General features: G+C 42.3%; 1 long non-coding RNA gene across 1 annotated transcript; it reads right to left on the bottom strand.

Annotated features, from left to right (window-relative positions):
* Positions 1-10,764: 10,764 nt before the first annotated feature.
* LOC308466552 lies at positions 10,765-11,547 on the bottom strand. The gene is made up of 2 exons (XR_013980878.1): positions 11,429-11,547; positions 10,765-11,197 (listed from the first exon to the last, which is right to left on the bottom strand). It is a non-coding gene; the product is annotated as an uncharacterized lncRNA (long non-coding RNA).
* Positions 11,548-16,472: the final 4,925 nt, after the last annotated feature.

The raw sequence follows: 16,472 nt of genomic DNA, 5'->3' as shown, positions 1-16,472 counted from the left end.
TCTAGGATCCTACCAGACTAATAGGCTGATTAACTTCCTCCTGGAGCCTGATTGGTCTTTTCCTGCAAGCCAATCAGTTGTTGCATTCTAGGATCCTACTTGCCTATTGTTCTAGGACCCAAGTTTAGTACATAACACTGTCCCATCTCCTTGAATTGTAACTTTCATCCAGCCTTGGCTGTGTGACAAGTCTGGACACTACACTGGCCTCATTCCAGAAAGCAATACCGTCAACAAACATAAAATATTTTGCCTATACATTCAGTTTAACCTTATTTATCTTAATAATTCATGCTGTTGCTCATATCTCAAGTCCTGCTCATGTAGTTCTTTAAATACTCAATAAAAGGTCTCCAGTCCTCAAGGAATTTTTCGTCAGGTTGGTCTCCAATCTTTGCTGTTAATCTTGCCAGTTCTGCGTACCCCATCATTGGAACATCTCCTTTCTTCCACCTTTGGGCATATAATATTGGTGCTGCTGTCATTACATACATAAATAAGTTAACCAGCTCATTTTCTATAATTCCTATAAAAAAAGCTTCAGGTTTCTTGAGAATCATCAACCTGAACATCTTTTAAATTTCATTATATATCGTTTCCCAATAGCCCTTACCTTTCTTGCAAGTCCACCACATATGAAAACATGTTCCTTCTGTCCTTCTGTCCTTTCAACACATACAGTGGTACCTCAGGTTAAGAACTTAATTCGTTCTGGAGGTCCGTTCTTAACCTGAAACTGTTCTTAACCTGAGGTACCACTTTAGCTAACGGGGCCTCCTGCTGCTGTTGTGCCGCCGCCACGCAATTTCTGTTCTCATCCTGAAGCAAAGTTCTTAGCCCAAGGTACTATTTCTGGGTTAGTGGAGTCTGTAACCTGAAGCGTCTGTAACCTGAGGTACCACTGTACTTGACTTAGTTTTATACTAGTTTTATACTAGCTTGTTTGGAGTTAAATACCATCTATAAATCATCTTTATATAATTTTCTTTTAAAGTATAACCAGCAGTAAATTTTAATTACCCTTCCACAATGTTTCCCATGAAGACAGTTCTATATTATGTCCCACATCTCTAAGGCCAACTGTGCATGGCAATGCATATATTGGTTAAAATAGCACACAAAAGGGAAATTGCTTTGAAAAAATTAGTCAAAATTGCAATACAAAAAATATGTATATTAGGATAAATTTTCATTAAAATGTTGGTGAATTTTCATGAGGACCTTTTTCTTTTTAATAATAAAAATTGCAGGCTGATGTAGAAATGTGGAGAACGAACTCAAGCCTGGAAAAATGAGAAACTGAGAGCAATTGAAACTGACAGATTCGTTCATCCCTAGCAGAATATGGGACAGAGTGTCTGTTCTAGGCAGTTCCATGGGCTGAAGTGTTTCCAGGGATGTCTGTAATCCTGTACAGTGGTACCTCTGGTTACGAACAATTTGTTCCAGAGGTCTGTTCTGAAGCTGAAACCGTTCTTATCCTGAGGCGCGCTTTCGCTAATGGGGTTTTCCGCTGCGCACACGCCTCTGGCGCTCAATTTCCATTCACATCCTGGGGCATAGTTCGCAACTAGGAGCAGCTACTTCCAGGTTAGCGGAGTTTGTAACCAGAAGCATTTGTAACCAGAGGTACCACTGTATGTGCAAAAGTGAGAGTTTGCTTTTTAGTTCCCTTGTCCCTTGACTGCAACTAGAACATGTTTGTGAACTAGCGTGAGAAGCGACTATCCAACCAATTTCTTTTTTTTTTTTTATATAAATGATTTTTATTAGGGTTTCAATAAAAAGTTAGACAGAAAGACATAAAAAAGAAATACACAAATACACAATACATAATCCAAAAAAAGAAGAAAAACACACACACACAAAACAAAAAGCAGGAAAAAAACACAGAACAATTAAAAACAACATCACTTTTTCATTTCCGTTTTTAAATTTACTTATTTTCTGGACTTCCTCATACCTCCCTCTTTTGTATTCCAGTCCAAATTGTTTGTCCAGCAATTTCTTTTCCACTTTTTTAATCCCAGTCTTTAATCTTAATATAATATAACATCAAAATTTTACCTCTTAAGTACCAAATTTCCATTTCCTTAGACTTCTTTAATCCTAATCTTTAATCTTACTGTAATATAACGTTAAAATTTTGCCTCTTAAGTACCAAATTTCCATTTCCTTAAACTTCTTTAATCCTAATCTTTAATCTTGATCTATCTATAACTTTATCCTGTACAGCTGGAAACCACTTATTTTCAATCCAACATCACTCTAACATTCATTCAACCAATTTCACACCTCTCAGATCGTATTACAGTGGTACCTTGGTTATCAAACGCCTTGGTTCCCAAACACCGAAAACCCGGAAGTAAGTGTTCCGTTTTTCGGAAGCCGAACATCTGATGCGGCTGTCGGCTATTATTTCTGGGGCACCTGTACCACTCAGAAGCTGCGCCTTGGTTTTCGAACATTTTGGAAGTCAAACGGACTCCCAGAATGGATTAGGTTTGGTGCTTTTGTTTTTGCTATTTATTTTGTGCTTTTGTTTTTGAGGCTTTTTTGGTTAATTTGTTTTTGTGACTGTGCGGAACCCAGTTCAGCGATTGATTGATTCATTGATTGATTGTGTAACTGTGAAAATGGATAAAAGCCCCCCATCCAAACAATGACTATCATCAGTGCAGGTAACAAAAAATAATAATTTTAATTTCTATCATCTACAATTCTGTCTTATTTATTTTATAGTACAGTATATTGATTTTTGCTTTCATTTTATGGATCAATGGTCTTGTTAGATAGTAAAATTCATGTTAAATTGCTGTCTTGGGGTTGTTTTTAAAAGTCTGGAACGGATTAATCCGTTTTGCATTACTTTCTATGGGAAAGCGGGCCTTGGTTTTGGAACGCTTTGGTTCTGGAACGGACTTCCAGAACGGTTTAAGTTTGAGAACCAAGGTACCACTGTACTTACCTAACAAATATAGTCCCAGTAAAGTCACACTGCCCAAATGCAGAAGATCCCCAGAAGCCTGCTTTCCCCACTCCCTGCTCCCCTTATCAATGTGTGGGGTGTGCACTGGTGAAGTGAAGGACATGAGGCAGGAGTTGGTAATGCAGGTGAGGTGTAAAACCAGTCAGATACATTTTGAGCTATGACCTTTACACATCTTCCAATCACACCAACGTGGGGTGGTATAAAGTTATTTTGGCACCTGTTTCCACCGCGTCACTTTCCCCTTGAAAACGAAGGAGACAAAGGTCATAGACAGGGCACGGCAGACCATTAAGAGAGCAAAGGTTAGATAGGGGGCAAGATGTTCAGACAGCTGTGGCTTTATCTGTGGGGGGGAGTGTGCTCCGCACCCCAAGGTCACGCGTTGAGGCTGCCCACGGGCGGAAGTGTGCTCCACAGCCAGTGATGATTCCTACACACTGGCAACATGAGGAGCCATTGCAGGGAATGAGGGATCCTGGTGAATCTCCCAAATTCCTAGTCTACCCCCCCCCCCCACATCCATGGATGTTATTCCATGCCAGAGTTGTATGGGATGGGGTCCTCTCTCAATGCTGAACTATGCCTGAACTGCAATTACATTGGGGCTTCTGCATTGGCCCATAAAAATAAGATACAGTGGTACCTCGGGTTACATACACTTCAGGTTACATTTCAGGTTACAGGCTCTGCTAACCCAGAAATAGTGCTTCAGGTTAAGAACTTTGCTTCAGGATAAGAACAGAAATCGTGCTCTGGCGGTGCGGCGGCAGCAGGAGGCCCCATTAGCTAAAGTGGTGCTTCAGGTTAAGAACAGTTTCAGGTTAAGAACAGACCTCCGGAACGTATTCAGTACTTAACTCGAGGTACCACTGTCTATTTGTTAGCGGTATTTGACACCGTCGCAAAGACCACCTTGAGGACAACCAAGTTACAAAGGTATTCAGCAACAGGAACCCTTATTCTCTTATAATGCCAATGGCACTCACCGGAGAGGTGCCGGAACAGAGCTCAGGTGAGTTCCGGCTTAAAAAAAAGCCCTGAGCAACAGCAAAAGGAGATGGATGGAGACATAGGAGGGCAGCCTAACCAGGACTAATGCCTTGGGCTTGACTGTGTGAGAGACACAGTGTTGAAGGTCTAAAATTGAAGTTTTGAAGATAGAAAGCTTGCAGTAGATTTATTCCTCCCCCCCTAATATTCTTTATTGATTTTCATTTGTACACTCCATATACACATATTGCATTACATTTCACATTTACACCTGTTCCCAAGAGTCGACTTCCCTCCTTCCCTCTTTTTATCACATCTAACTTTTTCACATTGTCTTCCTCTGTTTTGTATATTATTGTTCTTCTTTCGTATTTGTCCATAGAGTGTCTATAGTCAAATAAATCCTCCTGTATATACAATTCTTATTGTCTGTCTATATTCATTTACAACTACCATTGGTTACATTAGTCACCTTGTACATTTTACTTTTTATTATTTTCTTTATCCATAAATTTTCTTTGTATTTCGCATTAAGAGGTTTATTTCAATTCTACTGGTTTCACTATTTCACCTTATCCTTCCTATGTATGACATAAATTTTAGCTTGCAGTAGATTTAGATAAGGTGCTCTGTTGGCTAAACCTCCTAGCATTGTTAAAAGAGCAGGACACAATGTTCCCAATATGAGCTGCATGCTCTAATGAGGTTGTACAACAATGACCTCTGTTTATGAAGAGGAGCATCCAGTTCACAGGTAGGAAAGGCAGAAAAAAATCACCTTATGTGGAACTTGTGTTTGGACCAAGATTATTGTACAACCGTTTGAAAGAATGGCATGAAACATTTGCTTCTGACAGAATAACAAATCATTTAGAAAAGCTCTTTGTTTGTGAGTGATAAGGGCGCTGGGAAAATGTCATTTGCTAAGCTTTTAAACTCAATATTTAAGATCAGAGTCACAAAATGGCTGTTGAGAGAAGAGTTTTTCATCTTGGACTGCAGGCTGATGGTTATTATGTACAGGTCATTGCAAACTCCAGCATGGGCACAGCTCATGGGAGCTTCACTGTAAAACTTCCTACATTAGCTTCAAGGAAGGTGCACCCGACTGTGATCTGTGCCCATGGTGAGACTTTCATCCAAATTTACCGGTAATTGGTTTGTGGATTTCAGCAATGTTTTATCCAAAATTCAATTTATATACCTCTTGGAATAGATGATAGATAGATAGATAGATGATAGATTTTGAAATTTTCTCAGACAAATAATAAATGCATAATAGCAAACAAAACATACATAAAAACTTGACTGTGAACTTAGTCCCGGTACTACTTCTTGATACATGGGGCTTGGACCAGAAAATGGAGCAACCAGAGGACTCAAAAATAGGTAAGATGTTGAAACAGCAAACTGGAAAATCAAAAGAGGCAAGCTATAAATTTTGAAGCACCAAAAGTGTTGAAGTATAATTCCAGTCCATAACAGACAATGAAGATCTGGGAGAAGGACCATTCCTTGCTGTCACTAACAACAACAACAACAACAACAACAAACAACAAACGGAAACCAAGTAACTGAGAATGATATTTTGGATTTAACCTCTCTTAAGGTCTCTGTTAGGCTCTATGTCTTTTTCTACCACCACCAAGCGCCATCACTTATTCCACCATCCTTTTAGAGCAGGGATAGTCAACCTTTTTATACCTACTGCCCACTAATGCATCTTTCTTGATGGTAAAATTTCCTTACTGCCCACCAGTGCTCGGTGGAAGGAGGATTCAGCTTGTGCTGTAAAACCCCCTACCGCCCACCTAGCAGCCTGAAACGCCCACTAGTGGGTGGGAGGGACCAAGTTGACAACCCCTGCTTTAGAGTAAAATGGGAATGATGCCACCAGTGGGGGAACTAACTTGCTGCTGCTGCTGCTGCGTGGATTATTAGGCCTTTGTATAAGGCAGTGGTTCTCAACCTGTGGGTCCCCAGATGTTGTTGGACTACAACTCCCATCATTCCTGCCCAGCATGACAAGTGGTCAGGGATGATGGGAGTTGTAGTCCAACAACATCTGGGGACCCACAGGTTGAGAATCACTGGATAAGGCATTTTGCATTTTTATTTTTTTTGAAAAGTAAACATACAGTTCATAAGTTACAGTTTATTATACATTTGTCTAAATAAACAAATAATGAATGAACGCTATTAATTCTAAGAAATCCGGAAGTTGCGTTAAAATGTAAACATCAACCGTGAGTGGTTGTGTGAATCGGCTCTGACAGCGCAAGTGAATTTTGAGCATCTTTGATGCCATCCACAAAGGCAAATGCCAGCTGTGTCGAAGTAACTGTAGACATGTAAAGACAGTTGCTTATATAGCTGTGATTCTATATGCATTTCTCTTTTGACAAGAAGGCGGAATCTCCCTTAGAAAAGAGAAAGAAGTCATGTAGCAACGGATATTGAAATGCCTGGTTGCCACCGCTCAGTGTTATTGATATCCTAAACATACCGTATTTTCCCGTGTATAAGACTAGGTTCCCTCCCTAAAAAATAATGTCAAAAATTACGGGGTGTCTTGTCCATGGGGCCATCTCCCCCCCCCCATTTTCTTAAATCTAAGTGCCCCCAAAATAGGGGCGTCTTATAGATGGAAAAGTATGGTATATTTTTATATTTTTATTGTTTCAGAAAACAGCAAATCCAAACGAAGTCTGACAATCAGAAGATGAATTTGCTTTTCGATATTTATTCAGTCAGTACAGACTTTCCGGTATTTTCCAGTCTTGAACTGGAAGACCTAAAGGTGTCAGGGAGGGATTCATGATTCAACGCATCATGATTCAACTCTGGCCGAAAGAGGGATGTGCTCAGAGCTCTCCCCATACATTGCTGGCCTGCCTTCAGTCAACAGGAGCAAGGCTTGTCATATGTCCCTGAAATCGCCCTATAAAAGGTTGCATTTCTTCTTCGGAATAAAACCGCTGAATCTTTCCTTCACAAGGTAAAAGCCACTCCACAAGACTCAGTGGGAGTTAACAGAGCATTGGAATAGATGACCCTTAGCGACCTTTCTAGGTCTACAATTCTACAATTCTTTATTGTTGACCTTCTTTCTGATGATGCCTTGCCTATAAGAATCCAGCAAATAGCAGCACCCCATTATTCTCTTTGGAGAGGACTGGTCGCTTTGCACCAGCAACAAGAGATAACAGCAAGCCAACACCTATACAAATGCCAATCAGATTAATTTGTTTCCCTGAGAGGTTACCAAAAGAAAAATGGAATAGGAAGACTTGAATACTTGGATCAAATGCTGTAGAGAGGCTATATCTTTTCATGAGGAATATGGGGTTGCAGATTTGGGAAACAAAACTGAAGAGTTAAAGGAGGTGAAAACACACACATGCCTATGATGTGCTTTACCCTATTACTTGGCAAAGCAAAACAAAGCAGAGCAAAATATATGACAACATTAAACTGTGGACAATCCACTTAGCAGAAGCACTTCAGACATATTATTCAGTCTGGGACAAGCGAGCCTTTTGTTTCCAGATTTATATTTTCACTCCGTTGAAATTTGGGCCATTGTTTTAATTTATGCACATCCATGCCTCATTTTTATTGTGTGCAGACTGTGAATGAAAGCAGTGCCATTAAGAAAGTAGAAATGTTAATTTCACATTATAAATTTCCTCACTTTCCCCCTTTAATAGTCCAGGAAGAACATGGTGCATTGGTGTAAAAGTCTAGGAATGTTATGTGCCAGAATTTTTAACACAACCATTAGTAGCAGAGTGAATATTAATTGCAGATGGTATCTTTTTGTTGCTCAGCTTTGTGATTAAGCTGTCTAATGAAAAGCTTCCATTGCTCTGCAATTCCTTTTGTGCGCAAATGTAAATCACTGACGCTCGACAAGTTTCCTTGTTACACTTTTAATGAGAGTATATATAGCAAAGGATCTTCTGCATTAGCAATAATAGGAAATATCAATGCGTGCTGGGGAAAGGGAAGTATCTAAGTACTGCTATTAGGGAAAAGAAGATAAGGGGGTTTTATTTAACAGTTCAAGCCGTTGTTTTTCTTGAATCTTTTGACCTAATTAATGTAAGGTAGAGCGTATGAGGTAATATAAAATCTATGCAGAAAAGCATCAGGACCAAGGGACATTATTGTCTGCCCACACCAGGGCTATCTTTAGCATATGCGGCACCGGGGTGCACAAATTTGCCCAATGCCCCAATTTTTTTGGGGGGGGGCAGCTCAGAGTTCTTGAGATTTTAAGGAGGGGGACAGCAAAAAACGCTAACATGAAAAAATAAAAAGCAGCTGCGATACCTCCGTCTTTCCATTTTTGCGATTATGCTGAAATGAACAATGGCGCAGGATACGTTGATTTTGCAGCTATTCCACAATCGAGAACGGAAATGACCCATCGAATGCAATCACCTGGGGGGGCACGGTTAACAGCTTAGGTGGCTTCAGCAGCGGGCGCCCCACAGAAGAAGAAGAAGAAGAAGAAGAAGAAGAAGAAGAAGAAGAGGAGGAGGAGGAGGAGGAGGAGGAATAGTTTGGATTTGATATTCCGCTTTATCACTACCCTAAGGAATCTCAAAGCCACTAACATTCTCCTTTCCCTTCCTCCCCCACAACAAACACTCTGTGAGGTGAGTGGGGCTGAGAGACTTCAGAGAAGTGTGACTAGCCCAAGGTCACCCAGCAGCTGCATGTGGAGGAGCGGAGACGCGAACCCAGTTCACCAGATTATGAGTCTACCGCTCTTAACCACTACACCACACTGGCTCCTGGCTGCACAGAATTCGGCGCCTGGGTGCAATGCACCCCTAGCAACCCCAGGTAAAGACGGCCCTGTCACAACGGCAGGGGCTACATGGGGAAGGAGGAATAATTGAAAATAATCTTCCCCCTTCCTCCGTTGGTGTTTGGCGTGAGGGCAACACTATTCATTGCAAGTCTTCGGGACTCATCCCAATGTCTGCTCACACACTTCCCAATCCTGACAACCATTGTCTAAACTGAGAGTGAATCCAAACCAGAGCATTCTTCTTCTTCTTCTTCTTCTTCTTCTTCTTCTTCTTCTTCTTCTTCTTCTTCTTTTTCCTATACTACCCTTCATTCGAAGATCAAAGTGCGGTTTACAATATAAAAACACAAAAATGCATACCAGAGTAGCAGTAACCTCCCCATCTTAAAAGGCCATAGATTTTTTAATGAGCCAAAGGCCTGGGAGAAGAGGAATGTTTTTGCCTGGCACCTAGAGATATGTAATGAAGGCAGATTGGAACCGGCCCATTATGTTTGCTCGCTATATGTGTTTCTTGAAGACAAATTACATCTACATTTTGTTTGAGAATTATGTGTTCAATTTTATTTGTCAGGGAGTCTTGGAAACAAACAAGCATGGTTAATTAGAAAGAATATTTATTGCAAAAAAACCAACAGAGTTCACAAACGCTGCTGTCCATCTATCAGTGAAGATGTTTCTACTGAGGAGGCTTCTTCCAGTCAAACCAAAAGCAGCACAGTGGAGCTCAGAACCAAGCTTATTCACTGAAATCACTACCCATGCTAATACTTTGGGAAGTTAGGGATATAGGGGAAAATAGAGGGGCATGATGGTTGCATTGGAAGTTAGCAAGGGCACCACAGGGACTTGAACCGCATCCTGGGAGCCAGGAGTGCTAACCACTAGTGCCTTTGGCTTTTTTTTTGAGCAATGCAACAAGGTGAAAAGCAAAACCTGCAAATGTTCTCTTGGGGGGAGAAACACTCTCTGTGGAGAGACAGCTTTTCTTACCACCATGATTCTGGGACTCTGCTGGAAGAGGGGGCTTCATTTGAGGGTTGGAAGCACTAAAATTATATAAAGCCAAAACGTTAGCACAGCTCCTTTATGGATCCTTTCTGGGCCCGCCTCCCTCCTCGTTCATTCCCCTTGAACGAGTGCAATCCAAACTCCTCAGAGCCCTTCTACAAGTTCCTAGATGTGTTTCAAATGCATGGGTCAGACTAGAAACAGGGATGATGAAAGTTGAAGCTCATATTAGTCTAACATCAATATATAAGTGGCTAACTCTGAAACTGCTCCCCCGAGGAATAGCCCCATTGATTCTGAGCAACCAGTTTCAGTCTGGCTGGCAGACAGCAGTCTTAAACACTTCAGAAACTGGGCCTTGCTCCCCAAACCCTCATAACTATGGGCCTAGGCCAAGCTAGATCTGTGGTTAGGCAAAGAATCATGGACATAGAGAGACAACAGGACTGTACAAGGGTCCCCAATTATAAAATAATAGAAAATGGGAGATATGTAGCCGCTCCAGCAACATATCTCTATTTCCTCACATCCAGAAACACAAGAAGGGCTTTCACTCTTGCTAGAAGCTCGGCCTTGCCCTCACCGGTTCTGGAAGGCTCCTATAGAAGAGTCCCGTATGCACAGAGACTTTGCGCCTGCCCACTAGGGGAAATAGGAAGCCCCAAACATATATTTTTTAGATGTTCTTTTTATGCTGAGATTCGTAGAGACACCACTGATCCTTTGCTGAAGAGGCTCGCTGATCTTCCAGACAAGTCTAAACTTAATTCTCTCCTCTTAGGGAAAGACAACCTGGCTGGTAGCCAGATTTTGTGCCTAGATTTGTAGGCACAGATCATCCTCTAGAATAAAATAGCTTACTAGGGAAAAGCTGAAGTCACCCTTTGGGGAGCCTCAGGGTCAATTTTTATGGTAGCCCAAATCTCAGTTGTACGGGTGTATGTATATATCTCAATTTTAACTCATGAGCTATTGCTGCAATCTGCTCAAATTGTATATTTTATCTTTATGAACACTGTTTTTATTGTGTTATGCGAGCTGGTCTTTGACCGTAATAAATTATCTATCTATCCCAGTCCAAATGCAGGTGCCTCTCACCTCAGGTGCAGTGAAGTCTGGGAAGACTGAAGGAAAGAAGAGCTAGAACAAAAGAAGAAGTCTTCTCCTACCTGCAGGTGAGCCTCATTGTAGTGACGCAGAATAGGGCCTCTTCTGACAACTCAGTCACCGCAACCTGAAAGAGTCTTATCACAATGAGTTGTAGACGGAACACAGTACAGATTTTCTTCATAGGCAAGCAAGAGATACTCACCTAAATGTCCTTCAATCATGGAAAACCATTTTGCCCGCCATTTTTGTTTTAAGCTGGATGAGCCACTGATCTACAGGGGCACAACAGAGAGATGAGATTCAGACTTAAACCTCTGCCATTAAGCTTGGTGTGGAAAGAAGGAAGATTGTTCACCCTTTTGTTTGTCTATCTGAGGGTGACAGTGTGTCTTGCGGTTCCATTTTTGGTCTGTGATCTAGAGTCACTAGTTTGTCCCCAGCCACCTTCCACCAATCGTACAGAAAATGAGTTATTTTTTAAAAAACAAAACAGCTTTTCTTACTACCATGACTTCTGGGACTCTGCTGGAAGAGCTGGCTTCATTTGAGAGTTGGCAGCTCTTTGGAGAGACCTGTGAAGAGATCACCAGAAAAGAAAATGGGAAAAAGGAGAGACCAATACAAAAAAATGGGATGGGACTGTATTTCTTTTTCTGTTTGTGACAATGTTATTGTGATGAACATAAAATTGCAAAACTTAATATTTTACCAGTGGCGGTTAGAAACAATGAAGCTCCACTAGGTAAGGGCCATTTTGTCACGTGATTCACATGGGAGGATGTAAGCCAGAGCTGTTGAGCCTGACTATTACTTTCATTGAACTGAGCCCAAGTGGCATAGCATGGATTGCTGGCCCACGGGGCAGGGCAAATGTTGTGCCCCCTAGTGGACTGGGCAGCTGAGATGGAGGTGTGTGCTGAGAGGGTCACCTGTGTGGAGGGTGAATGGAGCCCATCCTCTAACAGACGTTTTGCCCTTGGCCTCCATCCACCTGCCCACTAGACCAACCCACCTGCCGCTGCTCTGTGCTAGGGCCACAGCCCTGGAGAACGTGGCTGCCCTTCTCTGGCCTGCCTCTCCCCCTCCCTGTCCTGATGGAGCCTCTCACCTCTTCTTGGTGGACTTCAGCAGCAGTGCCCAGCCCTCCCCTTCTTGGCCAGCTCAGGAGTAGGGTGTTCATGTAGGTGTCCCTTTGCAGGCCATGAGGAGAAGGGGGCGTCACCCCAGCCCCGAAGGCCAGGTCTGGGCATGGCTTGTCTCGCCTCCCCTCAGCTCTGGCCTCGATGAGGGAGCTTGTCATGAGGGCACCTAGTTGAGACCCCTCAGAAATGTGCTTCCGGGGCCATGTTCCCCCCACATTATGCCTCCGCTGAGCCCATCTCTTAGGACACACCCAATATCTCTTCCCTTTCATAAGTAATGCTTTTAAGGAACAGCAGACATGGCGCCCTGGAACAATAGACCATTAAAGCATCAGAAAATTTAGACAACAAGGGGTCTTTAGGTGCTATTCATATATATCATCTCCTAAAGATTCTTTGTGGTGTACTGTTTGGATGTTTTGGGTGTTTCATACATGATTAACCTGTTTGTTATTATCTAGTGTCCATGATATGATAAGTTGTTTTCTTTAATTTTTTATTCAGATAATATACTGCTTGGAGGGGTTTGAACTAACCGACCTTCCCAACTCAACAATTCCACGATTCTGTGTATAATTTTTATTCTTATTAAATTTTCTGCTTTACGATTTAGAATACTTATTGAAGCATCCTTAAAATATCAATGACTTCCCTTCTTCTCTTTCCATGGTTCATTTTGCATATCATAAATCCCTGCATATTTTACAAAAACCAAACTAATCAGTATTCCATTATTACATTCATCAAAACTTATTTACACCGTTGAGTTTATCTTAATGCTGCCAACGTTTTCAAGTGTACAAAATCCCCGTATTCAATAAACATTTTCCAATCTTCTCTAAACGTATGTTCTTTTTGTTCTTTCATTCTATATGTTAAGTCTGCAAGCTGAGCATATTCCATGATTCTGTATGTGGTTCTTGTGGTGTTTTTTCTTTCTTCTTCATACCAGGAACCTCCCCTTGGTTTTCGCGGTTCCCGGGAACACTGTTTCAAAACCATTGGTCTTGAAAGCTACCAGCTACTGTCATTCCTAAATCTGTCTTCAGGTGTTGGAAAATTCCATAATCACCCGAAGTGTGTTATTAACTAAGAGCCAGAAGTTGAACCTTAACAGTAAAGTTTAATGCCATGCAAGGAAGGCAGGGGGTGGGGAGGTGGGCCAGGGGAAGCCTGCAGTTGTTTCTTTGCCATATGGTAATCCGCTCTTTGGAAATCCAACAGTGAAATAACACTTGCCATTGGATGAGCCTTCAAAGTGTTTCTGTTGATTAAACTTGTGTCCATGCCAATGACTATATGCATATCTGCTATGACTCAGTTCAAATTGTTCCTCCACAGCTTCTTTCCCCTTGTTTATTATGCCCAAGTCAGTGGATCAGATTTGATGGATTAGTGCAGGGAACGCAGAGATCAGGTGCACAGCCATCAAATCCTCCTACATCTTGACTGTGACCTGCTCAAAAGCATGACAAATGATTTCAGTTCTTTTTTTGCCCTCATCCAAGAACTGGAAAACTGGGGAGGAACTGGTAAATATTTTCTGAAGTGGTGTGGTTACTGTGTACAAAAGCTTGCCATAGGGTTTATGCTAGAACCCATTAAGAAATGTGATCTCTTTTCAGTAGCCATTTGTCTGAAATGCCTATCCAAAGGATTCCTTTACAACTTCCCACCAGATGGCTAAAACCTTGCATCATCATCATACCTCTTTTACTGATCAAATTTTTAGTTTGCTGTGTTGAATTGTCTCTGTTGCTGGAAGATGCTCAGCTGTTTTTATAGGACCTTTGTCTTTTCTGTGTTCTGTTGCCGTTGGTCACTTTGCTTAGTTATGTTTGCTTTGAGAAATATTTTAAACTTGGGGCCAGGATTTTTCTTTTCTGCATTCCCTTGGGGGCTACGTGCCTGTGGTGGTCAGGGCCACCCCCTTTCTCAATTTCTGCCACACCTGCTCTCCCTTTCCCTCTCCCCACCTGCCAGTCCTGCCAGCAAAGGGGGTGGACTGCTCTGTCTGGCTCCTGGACCCATTGCATTCTGGGAACCTTTCCCTTCTCCTTCCATTTTTCCATGCTTTCCCCCAAGTTCTTCCATGTCCCTCACTCTGAGTTCCCTTCCCCCAGAGCTTTTTTCCCATGCCCTTCAACATTTCTCTGATAAAAATAGGGACGTCCTATTCCATCATCACCATCACCATCACCATCACCATCACCATCACCATCACCATCACCGTCATCATATCCTGCCCATCTGATTGGGTTGCCCCAGCCACTCTGGTCAGCTTCCAACATATATATGGTTGTTGTTTTTCCTGTTGATGTAGATTAAAATGGGACCTAGAACTATAAGGCCCATTGAAATACATGCGGGTTACTTCTCAGTAAACATACATAGGATAACACTGTAAATAACCAAATTAGAAGTTAGATCTTGGTTAGCACCAGTGCTTTTTTCTGGGGGTACGCATACCCCTAAACATCTTGTGAATCTTTGTACTTTTGTCCATTTACTGTATTTATTTTCCGGGTTTGAACTATAAAATGGTGATTTTCTTGAGTCAAAATGAGAGTACAGTGGTACCTCGGGTTACAGACGCTTCAGGTTACAGATGCTTCAAGTTACAGACTCTGCTAACCTAGAAATAGTACCTCGGGTTAAGAACTTTGTTTCAGGATGAGAACAGAAATCGTGCAGCGGTGGCGGCGGCAGCAGCAGCAGCGGGAGGCCCCATTGGCTAAAGTGGTACCTCAGGTTAAGAACAGTTTCAGGTTAAGAACGGACCTCCGGAACGAATTAAATTCTTAACCCAAGGTACCACTGTACCCCTAAACATTTTCTTTTAAAGAAAAAAGAGCACTGGGTAGCACACATTCAGCACTGTGGTTCGGCCCATTTTTGAAGGCTGCTCAGGGATGTGCCCCTTTGCCCCCAAAAGAGATGAGAAATCTTTAGAATTTCGCTGGTGGGTTGTGTTTCACCTCTGTTTTCTCTCATTTAAAAGCATCTCTCCTGCTCAAATTGGGAACGTTCAGGGTAGACTCCTAATTGCCACGGCTTTCTCTCCCCTGCGCCTGCATTCGAAACCAACAAGCATCACCATAAGATGTTTTGCTAATGCTCGTCTTGAAAGCTGCTGGGAATCCCTCTCACCTGGCAATGCGCAGCCGCACTGTCGCTGTTCCCTGCTGCCACAGAGACCATCGATAAGTGGCCTTTCATTAGAGCGCAGCAGGATAAAGAGCTAACAGGAGGCGCTGTGCCATCCCCGCTGTGATTGCGGCTAATTTCAAGAGATAAGTGGACTTTGGACCCCCGAGGTCATGTCAGGTTGACCTTTGAAAGCATGATTGACACAACACAACGCCCCGCTTCCTCTGGCAAAATTGGATGAGAGCAGCAACATCTTGAAAACAACACATTTCCCCACGATCTCTGCTCCATGCAACCAGGAACCAGCTCGGAAAAGTGCGGTGAAACATCACTTTGTGGCTGCGTGGGAAGGATACCTTTAAAACACCCCTCCCCACAATAATTCTGGGGACCTCTTCCCAGAGCTACAGTTTGCATTGCAATAATCTAACAGAAGTTAGGCTATCCCTGTCCGGATTGGGGCGCAGGTGGGCCACCGGCCGAGGCTGATGGAAGGCGCTCCATGCCACTGAGGCCACCTGAGCCTCAAGTGTCAGCAAAGGGCCCAAGAGTACCCCAACGGCTGCAAGGATACTTCTGGCTCAGAAATGGAAGTAACGGGAACTTCCTGTGTGGTGTAGTGGTTAAGAGTGGTGGACTCATAATCTGGTGAACCAGGTTTGTGTCTCCGCTCCTCCACATGCAGCTGCTGGGTGACCTTGGGCTAGTCACACTTCTTTGAAGTCTCTCAGCCCCACTCTCCTCACAGAGTGCTTGTTGTGGGGGAGGAAGGGAAAATAGAATATTAGCCGCTTTGAGACTCCTTAGGGTAGTGATAAAGCAGGATATCAAATCCAAACTCTTCTTCTTCTTCCAACATTGAAAGAATGGCAGAACAAGATGGTGGAATACGTAGAGTTGGCAAAGTTGACGGGGAAGATCTGTAATCAACACGATGAACTGTTTCAAAAGGACTGGAGCAAATTTGTATTTTATATGGAAGAACATTGTAAACACCTGAAAACGTTTGTAGGCTTAAGTTGAAATGTTTTGTAATGTGAATATAAGGAACTGATTTACATATAATGAGGTGAAATATAAAAAGAAGATAGAAGGTAAAAAAGTGGCTATAGAAATGCTAAGAATTTAGTAAAGATGTTTGGAAGTCAAAAAGAGGGAGGGAAGGAGGTCTATGCTCGGTTTGACCTATGTTTTAGGTTATAGAATTATGTAATAGAATGTGATTATGATAAATGTGGAAAACTCAATAAAAATT

Source organism: Podarcis pityusensis, assembly GCF_964106645.2.
Source record: "Podarcis pityusensis genome assembly, chromosome: 17".
Lineage (NCBI taxonomy): Eukaryota > Metazoa > Chordata > Lepidosauria > Squamata > Lacertidae > Podarcis > Podarcis pityusensis.
Note: the sequence above shows the minus strand (reverse complement) of the source record. Positions and strands in the feature narration are given on the sequence as shown.